This window comes from Oncorhynchus masou, chromosome 5 (assembly GCF_036934945.1).
Source record: "Oncorhynchus masou masou isolate Uvic2021 chromosome 5, UVic_Omas_1.1, whole genome shotgun sequence".
Classification (NCBI taxonomy): domain Eukaryota; kingdom Metazoa; phylum Chordata; class Actinopteri; order Salmoniformes; family Salmonidae; genus Oncorhynchus; species Oncorhynchus masou.
In genome coordinates, this window is record NC_088216.1 from 38,455,418 (window position 1) to 38,461,396 (window position 5,979).

Consider the following 5,979-nt stretch of genomic DNA (forward strand, 5'->3'; position numbering starts at 1 on the left):
TCCAGTATGTTTGCAAAATGATTTTCTAACACACACATTCACACATTTATCATTCAGCTGACTCAGTTCATATAATGTGATAAAGGGGCTGAAAAACAACTCTGGCATGAAAAGAAAACACTGTAAAAGTAAGTAATATTCACACACTTGTGCACAAACCAAGTGTTCAGGATACAAAGTGCTGGATACCGTATGTACTTTGGGGGAACCCATATAATTTTTGTTCTACTGTCTGCAACTTGATATGAGAAATTGCTGTTATTTGAATAACACTGGGAAAAGAGCAGAGATGAGATGTGGGCAGGGTGAGCATACACAACATCCTTGCATGGAGTAGATTAGGGTTAGTGTCTCCCATTTTGATCTGGTTAATTATGGAGATAAACTGAAACTCCACTTTGTGTCTTGGACATTGGCCATTTATTTAAATTAGGATAGGCTTACTTTATGTATTAGTTGAATACATTTACTGAACATTTTGTTAACTGAGTTATAGCGTATTTGACCCTAACCTGTAAGTGATGGTCAGGTGACTAGGTGGCAGGGCAGAGGGGTTTGACTTGGCGTGGACCCATCCAGAGACAACCCTTACTCCCTAGGCACTTAAGGCACTGGCAGATCAGATCAGTGTAAGCAATATATAATGAACAACGGTCCAATGTTTCATGAGCTGAAATAAAAGATCCCAGAAATGTTCCATATACACAAAAAGCTGTGGGCACAAATTTGTTTACATCCCTGTTAATGAGCATTTCTCCTTTGCCAAGATAATCCATCCACCTGACAGTTGTAGAATATCAAAAAGCTGTCAGAAACCATCTCAGGGAAGCCCATCTGCGTTCTCGCCGTCCTCACCAGTGGTCGTGACCTGACTGCAGTTTGGCGTTGTAACTGACTTCAGTGGGCAAATGATCACCTTCAATGGCCAATTTCGCAAGAATCTGTACACAATTCCTGGAAGCTGAAAATGTCCCAGTTCTTCCACGGGCTGCATACTCACCAGACATGTCACCCTTTGAGCATGTGTGGGATGCTCTGGATCGATGTGTACAACAGCATGGGACAACATTTCAGCCTGATCAACTCTATGTGAAGGAGAGGAGGCAAATGTTGGTCACACCAGACACTGACTGGTTTTCTGATCCATGCTCCTACCTTTTTTGCATATCTGTATTCCCAGTCATGTCAAATCCATAGATTAGGACGTCATTTATTTATTTAAATTGACTGATTTCCTTTTATGAACTGTAATTATATTTAACTATTTATATTTTAGATCTGCATAGTAGTAGCTTTAACTTGCTCTCTGATAGGTTGGGAAGATTTTGTACCATATTTCTTATACCTATCCAATCGTCTCAGATCCATAGGTTTAGGTGCTAAGTGTTGATTCTGGACAGGGCCAGGGTTCTTTGTATGTAGCCTTGTTTTTTTTCATCAGCTGCAGATGTGGTGAGCAGTTCCCTTTCCAGCCTGATGGCTGAGCACCAGGACCGTGAGTCAGATATGAGACACATACACACACAACTACACCTGAAAGTCTGAAGTTGTAAATATGACCGAAACACCCTTTATGCATCATTTAGAAAGGTACTCAAGGCTGCGTGGCAGGATCAGCAGATTTCTCGCACTCTCAGTCAAAACATGACACACGGCTAGCTGGCCAATAATAAAACATTACCGGAACTTCAAACATAACATTCTTGGCAGAGAAGCAGCAAGACCTAAACTGACATTTGTTTTCTCCAATTCATAGGATTCAGGGCTGACATCCATTTTGGGTGTTTTGCAGCAGCTTGCATCACTTGCGTCATGTGATGGATGTAGCCCTGTCACAAATCCAGATCTAATGCAAACATTTCTAAAAACCTGTTTTTGCTTCGTCATTATGGGGTATTGTGTGTAGATTGATGAGGACAAATAATAATTCAATTCATTTTAGAATAAGGCTGTAATGTAACAAAAAGTGTAAAAAGTCAAGGGGTCTGAATACTTTCCGAATGCACTGTAGAACAGATTTACTGATTCTTCGACTTACTTTCAATGATAATGACAGATCTATAACTCACATTTCTATTTGAATTTGGTCAGGTCAGGGCCTACCCGGTGGTACAGTGGTCTAAGGCACTGCATCGTTGTGCTGGTTGTGCCACTAGAGATCCTGGTTTGAGTCCAGGCTCTTTCGCAGTCACAATTTGGCACAGCGTTGTCCGGTTTAGGGGACGGTTTGGCTGGCAGGGATGTTCTTGTTCCTTCGCGCACTAGCACTGGCAGGCCGGGCGCAGTGCACGCTGACAGGGTCGCCAGCTGTACTGTGTTTCCTCCGACACATTGGTGCAGTTGGCTTCCGGGTTAAGTGGGCATTGTGTCAAGAAGCAGTGAGGCTTGGCTGTGTTGTGTTTCAGAGGACGTACGGGCTCTCGACCTTCATCTCCCCCGAGTCCGTACGGGAGTTGCAGCAATGGGACAAGACTGTAACTATTGGATACCACGAAATTGGGGAGAAAAAATGGTTAAAAAAATAGCATATTTTTTGTTTAATTAGTTATGTGGCAGATTATTTTGTTTATTAACAGTCAACAGATATTTTGCAGTAAGAATATAATGGAAAAGGTTTTAACAAAAGGCTTTAAAATACAACACACATTTTTCCATGTGCATGTGCGTACCGATAGGATGCATGGGGTGTGAGGATCTCCATTTTGTACTGACAAAACTGTGGTTATATGTAGAAACCAGACAAATCAAGCCTCTAAACTTGATAAATCAACATTTTCCCAAGAAACTTGGAGAGTGTGAGCGATCAGCTTTGTACAACAGCTAACCAACCAGTTTGTAAATCAGAGCAGAGACCCAAATCCAACAGACAATGGCTTCCTTCAAAAGGAAAAGCCAAAGAGCAACTTGGAGACGCAAACAAGAGTAATTAATAGTTAAACGCTATCTAGGAAAACATAGCTAAAATACTCTCAATGCACACCAAAACAAACAAACTGCTCAAATTTGTTCGCTCGAAAAGACAGTAGAAGCTATCGTGTCAGACACGAACAAACAAGGCAGAACAAGATAACAAAATGTGCCTTTTGGAAAGAAAGTTTCAAACTTTAGAAGAGGAATAGGACCAGCAAGAAAACAGAATGAGCCGTGAGAATATTGTCCTTACCAGAAGACGCAGAAAAAGGAGACCTTTCCAGCTACATAGTCAAACTGACATCCGAGGAACTTGACGTAGGTATATCACCAGAGGATCTGGAATGATGCCGAAGAACTCCAAATACCCACACATGGTTATCTTCAAACTATGGAACTATGGAACTATCAGACAAAAGTCAACATTCTGGAGGTTAAAAGGGGGAAAGGAGATAAAATTCCAAGGCGAGACCAATTGATTTGTCCAGGAACTGTCTGCTAAGCTGAAAAAAAGACGCAAGTTACTGGAGGAAAAGGTGACCAAATCTCAACCCCGCTTCCCGGGAGTGCTGTGGGTATGGAAGGGAATGCAAAGGTTGGAATTCACAAGTGCCGATGAAGCCCTAATCAAGCTGCAAGAAGCCTTTCCAGTCAAAGGCCTACAAACATTGCTCTTAATGGAGACTGGCAGAGTGGGATCCCCTGCACTGAGAAGATGACAAAGTGGGGAAAAGGCAAAGGGTGCATTGTAAGCTTACATACAGTGACGCCTAACACCAGCTTATCGTAAACAGTGACAATATTATTTTCTCCTCCCCCAAGTAACTGTTCTTCTCTATGAAGTAACGATAGAAGTAGCCGATGCCAATGGGCTACATGGATACTGATAAGACATTTGAAAGAGGGAAATATGGAAATGTATGTCATTAACTGTTCGAAATGTAACAAGTACTTTTGGGTTTCAGGGAAAATGTATGGAGGAAAAATACATGATGGTCTTTAGGAATGTAGTGGAGTAAAAGTAAAAGTAATCAAAAATACAAACAGTAAAGTACAGTAGTACTTAAGTATTTTTACACCACGGTGTGTGTGCGTGTGGGTGTGTGTGTATATGAATGGGTGTGTGAGGGAAGTGTGGGAGAGAATGGGTGTGTGGACGCACAGGGTATAGACTGAGTCAATAAATCATTAAGAACACCTTCCTAATATTGAGTTGCAACCCCCCTTTTGCCTTCAGAACAGCCTCAAATCATTGGGGCATGGACTCTACAAGATGTCGAAAGCATTACACAGGGATGCTGGCCCCTGTTGACTCCAATGCCTCCCACAGTTGTGCCAAGTTGGCTGGATATCCTTTGGGTGGTGTACCATTCTTGATACACACGGAAAACTATTGAGTGTGAAAAACCCAGCAGCTTTGCAGTTCTTGACACAAACGGTTGCTCCTGGCACCTAAAGTACAATAGTACTTTTTTTTTCGAAATGTAACAATGTTACCCCATTTTCTCCCCAATTTCGTGGTATCCAATTGTTTAGTAGCTACTATCTTGTCTCATTGCTACAACTCCCGTATGGGCTCGGGATAGACGAAGGTTGAAAGTCATGCATCCTCCGATACACAACCCAACCAATCCGCACTGCTTCTTAACACAGCGCGCATCCAACCCGGAAGCCAGCCGCACCAATGTGTTGGAGGAAACACTGTGCACCTGGCAACCTTGGTTAGCGCGCACGGCGCCCGTCCGCCACAGGAGTCGCTGGTGCGCAATGAGACAAGGATATCCCTACCGGTCAACCCCTCCCTAACCCGGACAACGCTAGGCCAATTGTGCGTCGCCCCACGGACCTCCCGGTCGCGGCCGGTTACGACAGAGCCTAGGCTCAAACCTAGAGTCTCTGGTGGCCACAGCTGGCGCTGCAGTACAGCGCCCTTAACCACTGCGCCACCCGGGAGGCCTGTACAATAGTACTTTAAAGTATTTTTATACCATGGTGTGTGTGTGTATATATGAATGGGTGTGTGAGGGAAGTGTGGAGGAGGGTGAATATGTGTAGGGGTGCAGGAGAGAATGGGTGTGTGGACGCACAGGGATGCTGGCCCATGTTGACTCCAATGCCTCCCACAGTTGTGCCAAGTTGGCTGGATATCCTTCGGGTAGTTGACCGTTTCCAGCTACAACATTACAACATTAATAATGTCTACATTGTATTTTTCCATGATCATGGACATTCTTTTTTGCTTTTCTTTCTTTCAAAAAGACCCCAAACTTTTGAATTGTAGTGTATGTAATGTATACAATACTAAAAAAAAGACTAAGTTAACTTTAATTCCATACAAGTAAAGGCCCCAAAAAATTCAATTTATTACATGGAATATGCACAAGCTCCATGATGGCAAAAAAAAGCATAACGTTCTTGAACAATTAACGAGGTTGTCAGCAGATATGGTTTTCCTGCCAGAGCTACACTTCAAAAAAGGAGAAATGTAATATTTAAAGAGGAGCTGGGTTGGATGCTACCACGTCCTGTAGTAACAGCAGAGATGTAGGCATCCTGATAAATAAGAATACACCAGTTTACCTTATATCATAGCACATGTACCAAGAAGGCCGTTTTCTAATTTTGAATTAGAAAACAAGGTGAAAATACAGCCAGGTCCATAAGTATTTAGACAGTGACACAATTTCCATCATTTTGGCTCTGTATGCCACCACAATGGATTTGAACGGAAACCATCAAGATGTGCTTTAAGTGTAGACTTTCATCGTTAATTTAAGGGTTTTGTCAAAATTATTGTATGAACCGTGTAGGAATTACAACCCCAATTTTAAGAGCTCAAAAGTAATTCATCATAAATTAAATTGTGAGTTTTAATACTTGTTTGCAAATCCTTTGCAGTCAATGACTGCCTGACGTCTGGAACCCATAGACATCACCAGATGCTGGGTTTCTTCCCTGGTGATGCTCTGCCAGGCTTTTACTTGCCTTCAGCAAGTGAAATGCATGTTCAATTGGATTCAGGTCAGGTGATTAACTTGGCCATTGCAGAACATTACACTTCTTTGCCTT